The sequence below is a fragment of the Dermacentor andersoni genome, chromosome 7 (assembly GCF_023375885.2).
Source record: "Dermacentor andersoni chromosome 7, qqDerAnde1_hic_scaffold, whole genome shotgun sequence".
In the NCBI taxonomy this organism is placed as follows: Eukaryota; Metazoa; Arthropoda; class Arachnida; order Ixodida; family Ixodidae; genus Dermacentor; species Dermacentor andersoni.
In genome coordinates, this window is record NC_092820.1 from 78,376,325 (window position 1) to 78,391,064 (window position 14,740).

Consider the following 14,740-nt stretch of genomic DNA (forward strand, 5'->3'; position numbering starts at 1 on the left):
GAGATGGGACGATATAGACGTTTACACTTGGAGAATAGACTTTATGTACACAATATTTACATCGACAACTATTTGCAGTGAGTCTGACGTATCAACTCGACATAGCCGATAGCGCATAACACCATTCGTACGTCAAGACCCTTCGGTTACACTGGGACCGGCGCCTTAATTCGGCGAGCCGAAAGTGCAGAGCACCTTTCCTGCATCCAGGACCCCCGTGAGAGGCCAGGAGCCAGGTTTCAACCGTTCAGTTGCTCCTCCCGAATCCCCTCACGGCAAATTACGACACCCCAGTGACCTGATTGGGTCAACTGGGCTGTAACTCACTGGTCTCTCTCTCTCTCACCCTCTCCCTGCGTTCCTCGGAACATTCAGAGAGACAGAGGGAGAGAAAGAAACTGCCAAACAACAAATAAACAAATAACATCCCATCCATCCTGTTCTGCGACATGCATGAAAAAGTCTCTCGACGTTTTGAAGAACGCTTACGGGGAACGAACATCTGCGTCGCCCCGTCCTCGCACCTTAATTAAAACCATCGAGCACTGCGTGCCGCAAAGGGCACCGCTGCCGAAGCACACCTACCGATTCACCATGCCGTCTTGTGCGTGGTTCGTCTCCTCCGGCGGGCCCATAAAGCTAAGTGGAGAGATGGGTTGTGTCTCCGGTGCCAGCCTGTCTTTCAACAGACCGCGCGTCGGGTCATCGATCCCTCTGGCTTTGAAGTTGCCCCTTTGTCGCCCAGGCATCCATTGACGCCCTAATGACGCTTTTTCCGTGGTCCGTCCCAGGCCTCCGTCGGCGCTTCCGGGCCAAAGAGCCCCCAACGTCAAACCCTTCCCCACGTTTCCAGACCGCACGCGCGACAGGTTAAGATGCCCCGAGGTAACGACGCGGCCCCTCTGCCGCCAAAGGGCGCCTCCTGACTCACTACCCAAGCGCCCAGCTGGTTTTGCTCTCGGCGAAGCCCGAAAACGGCGATCAGCCTCTGTGCCGTTTGTCAACATCCTTTACAGTGCCAAAACCACACTCGGATTATGAGGCACGCCGTAGCGGCGGACTCCGGATTAATTTTGACACCGTGATGTTCTTTAACGTGTCCCGAAATCAAAGTGCCCGTGCGTTTTCTATTTCACTCCCGTCGAAATGCGGCTGCCGCGACTGGGGTCAAATCCACGACGTCTAGCAATTCCGTAGCCGTAAAGCTAACGCGGCGGGCACAGAAGTGTTGATATGACGGTCAACCGCTTCCGTAGTGTCTCCTGGACCCTGCGGTGCGCTTTAATTAATGCGGCTCTGATTCTGCACGTACGGGGCAGAAACCTGGAGGCTTACGAAAAGGGTACAAGGGTTGCAATGTGGGCTTGTTGGTAATGCATCTTCAAGGGGAGTACGGTAGCGCGATTAAAAGACGGGACAAAAGAAGACACGACACACACAGCGCTGTGTGTGTCCCTATGTGTTTTCCTTTGTCCCGTCTTTTAATCGCGCTACCGTACTCCCCTTGAAGTTACGAAAAGGGTTCTGGTTAAATTGAGGACGACGCAACGAGCTATGGAAAGAAGAATGATGGGTGTAACTTTAAGGCATAAGAGCAGATTGGGTGAGGGAACAAACGCGAGTTAACGACATCTTAGTTGAAATCAAGAAAAAGAAATGGGCATATGCAGGACATGTAATGAGGAGGGAAGATAACCGATAGTCATTAAGGGTTACGGACTGGATTCCAAGGGAAGGGAAGCGTAGCAGGGGACGGCAGAAAGTTAGATGGGCGGATGAGATGATGAAGTTTGCAGGGACAACGTGGCCACAATAAGTACAGAAGTATAGGAGATGCCTTTGCCCTGCAGTGGGCGTAACCAGGCTGATGATGATTCTGCACGCTCTGCCCAAGTTGCCCGCTTGACATCTTTGCATGGCGTTTATTTTTCAGAAATAGCAGCAGCGTACTGTACCGTACCTTGAACTTATCCGTACCGTACCTTGAACCTTATCCTGCTTCCCCGGAATCGCTGTAATGGGCTTTTCTTGCCTTCTCACGTCACCTCCCCGCCTCTCTTAAATGGAAGCTGCCTCTTCTCCCTCTCCTCCTCCTCTCTATAGTTGTATCTGCGTCCCCTCAGGCCTCGCACTTAGTAGAAAGGGGAGCGCTGCAGTTTCTTCAATGTTCCTGAGGGGAGTCGCGGATAATTGCAGCTGTAAAGCGACTGATGTATCGACGGCCAGGGAGCTGCAGAGGGCACTGTGCGCATTCGACGCGGTGGGGTGAAGACGAGTTTCTCCCGTCGCGGTGTGCCCCACAACAGCAGCAGCAGGGGCGGGAGTCGAAGGAAGAGGCAAAGAACGCTTCGCTTTAATATCTGGAACGATCACTGGCTGCTGCCAACCTGCAATTCGCGGTTCGTTCGTCACGAAGAAAGTCGGGCGAGTGCACTAATCGGTGAAAGTGATTCACAACGCTGTCAAGGGGAAACTTTCGATCGCGGACAACCTCGATTCCAGATAGAACTAAATTCGGACCGAGCTCTGCTACGCAGTCATTTTCAATCGCATATTTCACTATGACTGTCCTTATCACACATATGATCTAAACGTTTGATTCGGATTGACCTCAATCGCTAATGAAAGAGAAGCCTGACGGCCGTGACCGCTTGTGTTTTAGAGATTGAACGTTCGCATTAGTTGCGCGTGACTCGCTGTGCCTACTTGTGTGGACGGCGCGAATAATTTAAGCACAGGCAGTGTTAATGATAATTCACCCTGCTACAGCCTTATATGTAAGGCTAGCAGTATGTGTTAAATAAATAAATAAATGAAGCCGCGTAGAGCGGTGTAAATTTGTTCGCTCATCGCTTATCATTTTCGTGCCATTGAAACGAAGGAATGTCACCTTCTTATCTAAAGCAAATGCGTGCTTCTGTTTTGACGGGTAACTCGACGACGTGTAATCATTTAATCAACTTTTGTATTTTAACGCCGCGGTTGGGCTAACTCTGGAAATCAATTACTGGAACAGAGATCTGCCGACTCTGCATGGACGATGAACCAATCATTGCATACACATTGAGTACGCGTTGCAACGGACAGAATAATTAAATAGGAGCCCTACAGGGGATGCATTAACCATGTCACAACAATGTGAATATAGACCGAAGCTGTCTAGCGGCGGCGCACAAGAAAAAGAAAAGAAGGAAAAGCAGTGCGATCGTTCTACACCAAGGAGCTTCGTGGAAGTGTCTTCTAGAAACGGCCGCCTCTTTTGTGTACCGCAACAGGGTAATCAAAATTGGTGTTTCGCCTATCTGATGCAAAGCACAAATAAAAAAGGACGTACTTGTCTGTTCCCAAAGAGTCTGATGCAGGGACGAATAGCCGCGGGTCACGGGGCACCGCGGTAAGGGGCTTACACAGGAGAACTTACACAATCAACAAAAAAAACAAAAAAAACTGGCGCGCACGTTATGTGTGACGTCGCTGAAGGTGGCGGCGCAGAAGCCCCGCCCTAGACGGAGCTCCCGAACAGGAGCGACGTTGTACAGGTATTTCCGGTATTACCTAGTAGAGTGTACTAAAATGGAGGAGTGGGCCCAACGGACGCCTTGGCAAACGCCGAGAGTGATGCGAAGAAAAAAAAAAAGAAAAACTCCAAAATAGCGGCGGCGCTGCCGTCGCCCTATACTGAGGTTCCGGTTGTTTCGGCAGCGCCCATTGGCTGAGGCGACGTCACGGGCCGAGTAGCTGTCGTCTGCTCAACGCATCGTCGTTGTTGCGTCGCTTGCATCGTTTCTGTCGCTCTTTCTCCATTTTATTGACTACAGGTATGTGGGGAAATAAAGTCACCATTTCCGCCGCCGAGTAAAACGCCTGTCAAAGCTCCATGCTCCGTCGCGACAAGCGGCCGACCGGCGCGAGGGGTTGCTCATTCAGGTGAAGGCGATGGTGGCGCCACCAACTTTTTAAGAAAAAGAAAGGCCTCGGGAGGGAACGCGCGCTGAACCGACTCCCCCAATCAAGTACACTCTATCCCTAGCCGACGGGTGCCGGTGAAACCGAGAATATAAGTGCCATACACTTTTCTTCACTTGTATTTAACAGCTCCTTCGCAAAAGGGAACGACCGTGGAACATCCTGTTTAAATCATTTATCGTGTGTAAGTGTGCATTAGGGCTCAAAACATAGAAGGAAACGTCCACGTATGCTACCTTTTCTTTTTCTAGTTCGGACAGATTTTTTTTAATGGCCTGTGACAGCGCTGTTACGGGTCTTCAGGTGTAGTTAGTACAGAGGCGGACGTTACCTACGCGAGGAATCGCAACGTCAATGTAGCCAATTAAGATTCGCTAACTTTCTCATTCTGAACGTCACGGCATATATGTTACAGTTTCGAAATTGAATCCGAGCAACTGTAGCGACACTTTTGAAGTAACCAGCCCTAAAGCCTGCTACGAAATATGGGGCGTTCCGGCTAACACTTTCCCAAAAGCATGCGTCGTGCATTTCAGGTGATCTTAACTGTAACGTGAATTAATTTTTAGCATATTTCGGAGGCGGATATTTCGATCGAAAACGGCCCTTGATTTAACATTTCTGCTGCACAAGCATGACGTCACTACCACGCCGCTTGAATTTCGCAAGTGGAACACGTTGGCTCAAGTGAATAAAAGAAGAAGTCAGTTGGTGGATCTTTGTAATTAGCAACTGCGATTAGCAAGTGCGATTTTTGTGATCAGCTACTGCGATTACTCGCGCAGGAAACGTCTGCCTTTTCATGTAATCCACCTAAAATGCCTGAATTTGGCTATATGTGCTTCAGGTGAATGACTTTTCTTTAACAGCGAAGCTGTATGTGGCTAGTGTATATGACTAGTGTATTTATCATGTCCTAAAGTGAGAGTCGGCCGATCCCGGAGAATGACTGAATGAAAAACTTTATCCGCCTTTAAAGGGAAGGGGACAACGGCACAGAGGGTGGAGGGTGCAACTACTTGAAGTAGGCCTCCTCTATCCTCTCTGCCCACTCCTGTGCAGACTGAGCGCCCAGGCACAGCCAGGGACGCAAAACCAAATACCTACAAAGAGCTAGTAGTACAAAGTTTGTAAGCAAGGATAAGGTGCCTCAGAAAGGCTGGCCAACGTTTCGATAGGAGGACCTATCTTCGTAAAAGGCGGCCTCGTCATCCTCGGCATGTTAGTTTTAAAGGGTTAGTGCAGTGACCTCACGTGCGGGTGTTGTCGCTTGGCGGCTGGTATTAAAGGGAGAGACCTCAGAGGTAACGAGCGCTGTCGTGCGACGTCTGTGAGCTTCGTTCCCAAGACGAGGGGACAAGAGCGGGAGAGTGCGAACGCAGGGAGAAAAGAAAAGAAAGAAAAGCAGGAAAAAAAGGAACAAGAAAGAGAAAAACAAATTGTAAGAAAGACGTCGGCCAGGGGGCGCGTTGGGGAGGCGAGAGGTTAGGAAGCATTCAGGGGTGTCGTTGGCGGCATGTTCTTGTGGCTTTAGAAGAGGCGGTCAGTGCGCGAGTAACACCAAAGAAAAAAACAATAGTTGAAAGAGTGACTTGAGTAGCATAGCAGCAATACGTCGAGTAATTTTGAAGTAGTTAAGGTGGAGACGAGGAGTCTGCGGTGCTATGTATGGGGTGACTGAAAGGCAGCGGCATGGTCTTTCAAGAGGCACTGCCCCAGTTGCTCAACGTAGGTGTCGTTACGGCGGCATCCAAAAATGGTAGTACCCTGGGTTGAGGCGCCGAAAACGGCATATTGAGTTTGGAATGTGTTGGTGAGGATGTTTAAAAAAATATATTTAAAAAAGGGAAAAGAGAGGAGGGGGGACTCGAAACCGGAATAACAAATAGAAGGGTGACGTGCGCAGAAGCGGGCGGGGGCAACTGTACATGGAAGAAACGGGTCGTACAGTTCATATAAACGTAAAAACCTGAAAGAGTATATTAAATTGAGTAGTAGGCAGGAAAAGATTTTCGAAATGGAAGAATAGGTAAGATTAAGGATTCAGGTTAGCTGGTGGCATAATGTGTTTTGTGTCTTGGTTGATATGAGAATTTCAGATTTAAGTTACCGCTTTTAAAGATTCTAAGTTGCCACGTGCCAAATTAATTCCCGTCGGGTGTAGGCAATTAAACTTGTGTATGAGGTATGATTCTGTATATTTCCTTTCGCGAGGGGAACGGAAATTTGTTTGTAGTATATAGAGCCTTGCTTTATCAAATATATGACCATGTTTATTAAAGTGACTGGCTACTGCTTTAGGTAAATTGTGTTTTGTGTCCGCGCGGTGACCGTTGAGTCTTGTATGAATTTGTTGTCCAGTCTCACCTATGAATTGTTTGCTACAAGCGGCGCATTCTAGACAGTAGACTACGTTGCTTGATGTGCAGGTGAAAGCCGAAGTTACCTTGTGTGCGTAATTCGACGCTGTACTCTTTACTGTAGTAGTAGATTGAATATGTTTGCATGTAGAGCACCCGGGGCGGCCACAGGGACTGGTTCCCAACTTCCTCTTTGTCTTTAGTTTGGCGTGCACAAGAACATCCTTAAAGTTAGTGTTGCGTCTGTAGGCTACTCTGGGAGGGTCGGGAAAAATCTTATTGAGTTTCTGGTTGCTGGTGAGAATTGGGTAGTATTTACTGAAGATGTTATTCAGGTTTGGGAGTCCGTTTGAGAATTTAGTAGTAAGCAGAGGCGTTGTGGTTCTTGTGATCCTCGGGCGGGGCTTGAGGACCTCGACTCGATCAAGTTTGGTTGCATCGGTGTGGGATGTTTGGAGGTCACTGTTTGGGTGGTTCCTGTTTGACAGGGTTTCTTTAAGATGATCGAGTCTATCTATGTAGTCTTGGTTTTCAACGCAAATGCGACGTAGTCTTGTTGCTTGGCCTTTAAAGATGCCTTGTTTGCGATGTCTGGGATGGTGGCTGGTATATTCTAGGTGCTGTTGTTTGTCGAAAGGTTTCCTATACAGCATTGTTTTTAGCTCCCCATTGTCAATGTATATTGTTGCGTTCAGAAAGTTTATGAGCTCAGTTGAGGATTCTGATGTGAATTTTATTGTTTGGTAAAAAGAGTTTAGAAATGCTACATATTTATCTAGACTGTCTTGACCATGTCCCCATATTATGAGTATGTCGTCTATGTATCGTAGGTATGTGTGGGGCTTGTCAGTGCAGCGCGATAGGAAATCTGTTTCTAAAATCCCCATAACTATGTTCGCGTAGGTTGGTGCAAAAGGTGTACCCATGCTTGTACCATGTATCTGTAGGTAGTAACTCTCCTCAAATTCGAAGTAGTTATGAGTTAGAACTAATTCAAGGAGAGACAAGTAGACTTCAGTAGAGTGTTGTGCATTGTGTTTAGACAGCGTTTGTTTTGTCGAAGATAAACCATCAGGGATTGGAATGTTGGTGTACAGCGCCGTGACGTCTAGTGTTACGAGACTTGCGTTGCGGGGTAGTGTGCCTTTAGTATTAATGTCCTCTATAATTCTCAGCAGGTGGGGCGTATCTTGTACAAATGACGGAAGTGCTTTTGGCAAGTCACCAAGGTTAAGGAATGTGGAGATGCTCTCTGTCGGGGTGTTGTTGTTTGATACTACCGGGCGGCCTGGGATAATAGCAGTGTATAGTTCAGCAGATGGAATTTTATGAATTTTTGGAAGGAGGTAAAAACGCCCGGCAGTTTTGTTGCTTGGTTTAAGAAATTTGTATTCTGACGGTGTTATCAATTCATTGATAACACCGTCAAAGTGATTTCAGCCTGTTGGTAATTGTCACTGTGTAGGACAATGTCGGATCGTTGTCTAGCTTGCGGTAATGTTCTGGGTAGTTTAGTTGTCTGTAAGCCTCGTGCTTGTATTTTTCTACTGGCCAAATAACTATAGTAATACCCTTATCGGCTTCCTTAATAACAATGTCATTCCGGCAACTAAGATTTGAAATGATATGACTCTCCGACGCAGTTATGTTTTTAGGTCGCTTAGATGTCTTGGGTTGGCTTATAATTTCTTTAGTGACAGTTTTAAGGTATATGTCAAGTTCTATGGCTTGTTCTGGTTCGGGAGTCCAAGTGGATTGGGCTCTAAGTGGTGTCGTCCCGGTGTCTGGTGCGTCTGCGAAAAAGTGTCTGATACGCAAGGATCTAGGGCGCTCGCCGTGGCGCTTCGGGGAAAAAAGTACCTAGAAACGTGGTACACGCGAGCGGCACATGGTGGCGCAGCGGTCGAGCACTGGGCTTGGGCGTAGACAGAAACACGCATCCCGGGCATGGTGCAATACCAGCCCGACCCGCTGTTGAGGTGAAGCTCGAGCACTCCGTCAATAATAATAATAATAATAACAATAATAATAATAATAATAATAATAATTCCCCTAACACTCACCTTCCTCGCCTCTTGTCAGTCAGATAAAAACCAGTCGCGGTAGCCAGTGCTATTCCCTGCGGAAGCAAGCAAAAGTGGCCTCCCCTGAACGACGAGAGCGCTTGATTGGGCTGTTGAAACAACGTTGCGGGTCACCGCCCGATGCTTGCGTCGACGGTTACGTAATTTTGACGAAAGGAAGTTGGAATAAAGACACATCGGAATAGCTTTACGTTAGAGCGCCCCAGCAAGCAGCCGAAACGTCCTCGGGATGGATAGCTCGCGCGCATACTTATTCCAAGCATGCACGAATCCTGCGAGAGAGCGGCACCGGACGGTGTCTTGGCCGTGCCGGCCTTGAATAAACCTAACTTCACCTACAAGTTCTCTACACTCAAAGCCGGCCTAAGCGGAAGCGCAGTTATATTTTCGTCAATAGCGTCTCCAGCAACAACAAAGTGGTGTTTATTGAACTGGACGTTTTGGGGCCAACTCGGCGCATATTTAAGTAGGCTAAAACGAGCACGAGCGGTAATACACTAAATCATGTACTCCGCTTGCGTTCTTTTGCGCTCCAGGCCGACAGCGTCCCCTAGCTTCGTGACCCTGCTGCTTTAACTTCCTAGCGCAGTCCAGCGGTAGTACCTGATGATTTATGCATATGTTTTTCGGCATCCTAAGGCACTGCGATTAGAGCATCTGTTGAAGAAAATGCTAGAATAAAGTTGCATACAGAGTGTCCCAGCTACCATGTCGTTACGTTATGTCGTTAATAAATGTGGTTATCTTAGAACGATCACCTAAAAAAAAAAAAAAAAACTTCGGTTTTTGTGCGTCTTCTTAATTTATTAGCAACAATTATAGAATATTTCTCTTAATGTTAAAGTTGCGATCGATATGTTAGTGCAGGGTTTACAAGCCCTCCTGATACATACGCTTCTGTCGACTTTCGAGCCAGCGTACGTATAATGTAATACCTATGCCAGCGATTGTCCTACATATTGCAGACGCACATCTGAACCCGTGTCCGGGGTTTTATTGTATACACAACAGCAGCTATAGTAGCCTATACGTCTTTCCTCAAGCAAAGAGAAATAAAAAAAGTAAATCAGAGTAGAGCTTTTCAGAGCACACTCGGAAGAGGAGAAAACGTGGACGATAAGGCGGAAACTGGGAAGGCATACGCAGACACACTCAAAGATGACTGCGTGATCTACAGGTTTCTAGAAAAAAAAAAAAAGAAAGCGAGCGGTGCGACACGTGGCAGACATCGGTAAACCCGGAAATGAAAGACTGTATCTATGGCCATCCCACACAAGCGTGAACCGCAGCCACTCGCATACGCAATGCAAAGTGAACCAGTGTGTCGAGTAACCGAGTATAAATACCGGCCTGTGACAATCTTAGCGTGCTTAGCGATCTCCATATCAGTGGCGGTCCCAGAAAGGGGTACCCACGACCGTGACAGACTACATTCCTCCCTCCAAAAGCACCCCCTCCTTCCCTCCCTCCGCTCTCTCTCTCTCTCTCGCCAAATACAGGGAGGAAGCGCCATCTTAATGCCCTCATACACCCGGCCACCGAGAGAGAATGTACTGCCGGCATTGAGTAGACCTTTGCAGCGGATCACTCGCAGAGTATGAAGGCTAAACTGATGCATGGGGGCAATGCTTTTTTTGTTCTTCTGTGATCAGTGGTCGAGAACATTTTCTCTTCCATGCATGCCAGGAGAGGGCGTCAGGAGACGTAAGAGAGAGAGAGAGTGATTGTGAAGAGGCGCACTGGTCGGGTGCATTGTGGAAGCAAGCGCGCAGGCAACGCCTAGGTCTCGCCGCTACACATAAATTGAGATTTTGATCCTGCAGTGTAGTGCTTTCGAGGTACCGCGGGAGGAACTCTGAGCTGCTACCGCGCGCATGGTGGTGGCTTTGCTGCGGCTCTCGAACGATATAATGAAAGCTTGTTTTTTTTTTACGGGAGAGGGGGGGGGGGGGGTGAGAACGTCCTTTTTGGCCGCTCCTAGCACACTGTAAGTTTACACCCTTTCGGGTATATATTTGCCTCACAACAATAATCGTCATGTGTCTTTCCCGCATTTCCTTTCTTGAAAACGCTGCGCTCGTTCCTTTCCTGCCCAGAATGCTCTGTCATGCTGATAACGCGCATGCCGTTCGTGACTTGGAAGTACCGGGCTCGCAAATGCGGGTAAGACAGGTGACGATTATTGTTGTGTGGCAAATATACGCCCCAAAGGGTGCAACTGTTTTTAGAGTGCAAACGCCACGATATAACACCGTAATTCTGTCCCGCCACTACACTCTTACACTCTAAGAACAGTTTACACCCTTTGGCATGCCCCTTCTGCCACACAACAATAATCGTCATCTGCCTTGATGCGTTTCCTTTCTTTATCGCTGCGAGCCCGGAACTTTCCAGTAACGAACGGCACCCGCGTTATCAGCATAGAACAGTTTACACCCTTTGGAGTGCCCCTTCTGATAACGCGCGTGCCGTTCGTCACTGGAAAGTTCCGGGCTTGCAGCGATAAAGAAAGGAAACGCATCAAGGCAGATGACGATTATCGTTGTGTGGCAGAAGGGGCATGCCAAAGGGTGTAAACTGTTCTTAGAGTGTAGGCAAAAGTACACCCTTTGGGGTGTATATATGCCACACAACAATAATCATCTGCCTTGCTTGCGTTCCCTTTCTTGGAAACGCCACGCCCGCTACTTTCCTGTCGGGAATGCTATGTCATGCTGATAACGCGCATGCCGTTCGATACTGGGAAGTACCGGGCTCGCCGCGTTAAAGAAAGGAAATGTGGTCAAGACAGATGAAATTATCGTTGTGTGGCAAAAGGGTTGCGCGCTATTTCTCTACGCAAGAAATAGCTCAGCCGGACGTGCATCAAATAGTTCAACCGCGGGGTACGGGAAGGAATCGGACGCAGCGTCAACATAGGCCCGGCTGGTGGGATCAGTCTCGGTAAACCGCGGGTCACAAACTCGGCTGGCCGCTATGCTCCGTATGCCCTGGACGCCATTATAGAGATTTTTAGCCTGTCCGCTATTCCGGTATAGAGGCAACCTCTCTAGCCTCTACAATTCCGGCAAACGGGGGCACATGAGTGGCCGGAGCAGTGCAGCCGCCTGGTGGCGTAGAGTTCAACCAGACAAACACAGAGCTAAAACTGCAGTAACCCACAATATCCTGCTTCGCTGCTGGTGCAAATTTTTGGCAGCGGCATAATTGTGAGCACGATTACGCCGCTGTCGAAAATTTATACCAGCAGCTAACAAGAATACAGTAATTGCCTGTATTTATGTGGTTGAGCTTTGCGCCACCAGCTGACGCCACCAATCTGGCCGCTCACGTTTACGCCCCCGCTAAACCGGCAAATCGCCCACGCAATGCAGCCATACGACGTCGTGAAGAAATTCAGCGGAGATTTGGCGGTAAATGCGAGAAAAATGCTCTGGCATTACGGTCGCACCTCTCTAAGGTCCCGGATGTCCGTGATTCAAACCGCGTTGACCACACTGCGAAGTGTTGTTCGGGAGCTCACTCGACACATGCACTGCCTGTTCGAGCAGCGATATGTGCAACCACAGTCGGCTGCACTATGTATATTATTCGATACTCCTACATAACACGAACGCATCCACCCGACGGGACCGCTTCTTTGAAGTGCTACTTCGCATAGGGAAGTGGTAATCCATTAGCTTTAAACACAAACGTGAGCCAGGTACACGTTGAAGTTTGTGCAGCACTTACAGTTGGACGAAGGTCAAGTACACGAAAGTACACGATGCCAGGGTGTTCACCGACGACCCTGGCAATGGCAATGCGCCTAAAGACGCGCAATGCGAAGCTGCAAGCCTTACGCTACGTACTTGCAGTTCTTGCTGCTGCTGCTGTTCTCCTGAGCGGCTGTGGCGCATACCCACAGTGGGGGATTGGCCACGAATCGGGTGGTTAAACTAGGTGCATAAAAAAAAAAAAAACGAGGGAGTTAACAGTGCCTCAGGGTGCTGCGCTTGCTGACCAAACCTTTTTCCCAGAGCCATATTGATACGGCTCACTGACACAGCCTATCCGTTTTCGTCCGATATGAAAGGGTGAATTCAGTTATTTCGCGCGCAAGCTGCACTCGTGCGCGCCTCGACAGCACCGCATATATAATGTCTTCGAAATGTGAGGTATGCGCCCGCCTTCGCGCGCCCGTGAACTGCTTGTTTTTCTGCTAGCGAGCGCTTGAGCTCGCTTACGTTCACGCACCCTCCGGACGCTTTGGCCTGCGTACAATACGTTTCCCTGCAAGATAGTGGAACCTTGTGCACGATGCCAACTTTGCAATCGACAAACTTCGACACATATGTCTAGTGCCACACTTATCTTGAGGCCATTTTTGCAAGCTAGCTGCTGCTATGCTTTTTGGCACAACGGCGTACATTCCAGCCAACGTGTTGGACGAAGATCGAGAAGAACACGTCCATTCCAAAGCGCTTCTCCGTACTTTTAAAAAAAGTTAGAAAACTTGTGTGCGTAGCGAATAACTGCACCTCTTTTTGTCCTGCGATTAATTATATTTCTCTCCTGTCAGTTAATTTGTTCTTTCGTCTTTGCGGACGTCACCATTTTTTTCGGAAGCTTTGCAGCTAATGTAATCGGTGAAGCCTGCCTGCCTAAATCTATGCGCTTGTTCTTCGGAACTGCGACGCACACCGTCTGTACGCACGATTTCTTCAACGCTGAGCGAAATCAGGAAAAACGCTCGATTAGTTTGGAGTGGCTGGAACTGAAATTAAGCTGGAGCGGTTTCGAGGTTATCGGGTGGTTGCGCCGCCCAAACCATGTGCGTGTATTGATTCAAATTTTAGGTCCAGAGACTGATTTATTTCTTTCCTGCATCATTTCAACCGTGAACTTCAGCCCTAGGCTGCATTCTCTACAAATACGTTCAAACTGTTCACACTGTGTCGGTTATCATCGTCATAGTCGACTCTACAACCATGAAATCATCCACGCATCGGAACACATACTTCAGTAAACTATCCAGGCCCACCACCAACTGCCTATCGACACTGCTCAGAATAATTTCACTAAGTACAGGCGCAACCCTTAAACCAATACACGCGCAGCTTCTTTTTTTTTATGTACATGCCACTATCATGTTCAACAAGTGTAGATTCCAGGTAAAACGGGACATAAGCCCAAAGAAAAGACGATGCTGAAATGTCGCAGCTTTAGAATGCGCATGTTCGTTGTTACAGTCGCCAATGCACATTTTCACGCTCTTCACGAGTTCTTCGAGTGGAAGCGAGCAAAACAGGTATTCCATGTCAACACTAATAGCTTGGCAGTTTCCCGGATTGATTTCCTGCAGAAACCGTGTCAAAGCAAATGAATTTGCTATTCGCGATAAGAGTCGTCAGTGTTCGAAGTGGCTAGCTGCCCCTACAGGTATCCTGACACGACATACAGCCGTGTACCCTTTTTCTGTAAGGATAACCTTGTAAGGTATCTCGGGCTTATGTGCTTTTGCTGTAAGGAAAATGACTAGGAATTCCTTGTCAACCTTCATTGCTCCTGTTGCTACTATATCTAACTTCAAACCAATTAGCAAGGTAAAAACAATTTTAATTTTTTTGACGGCTTTCCATAGTTTTCATTACATTAAAAGCAAATAATTGTTTGAATACTCGAAAGTGACCAGGCTTATTTAATAAATGCATGAGAAATAAATTGATGAAAACATCAGGTGTGAACACGACCCACTTTACTCGAGACATATCGCGCGACTACCTACCACGCAGCACACCTCAACGATTGTCTACAAAGTCATGTCAAGTTGTAGAAAATCACATCCTACACATCATTCCCACTATGGAAGATTCAAGATTATTGCCACGGTGGTCCAACGATTGTAGCGCCATTTTCACTTCTAGTGATAATCTTGAAACTATACGCCCAATACCATGGCCTCGGAGATTGCGCATTGCGCGCCAGATTTTGAAGGCCATGCAATAACTTGGATGTCCCCATTTGCTGCTACGGCCTCAAAGATTGTGCCCCACGGCGACGCCGCGCCCTCTCGGAGGCGATGGCGGCCATAAGGGTAGATGGCCCGGATGCTGCTGGCATAGTTTCGTAGAATTGTATGAAACTCTATGGCTGGTGGAAACCATGGTGGAAATGTTGGCTTGTGGCGTAGTTGACCTTGAAGCGGTGATGCGAAACCCTTTAGCGGAACTAGGATAAACTCAAGTTCCATCCCTATATTTTTCATGTTTTATTTATTTTGTTTAGTCTTTTCTGGACCTTGCCTTTAATGTTTTGACTTTTCAGTCAAATTTAAGTGACTTTTAAATT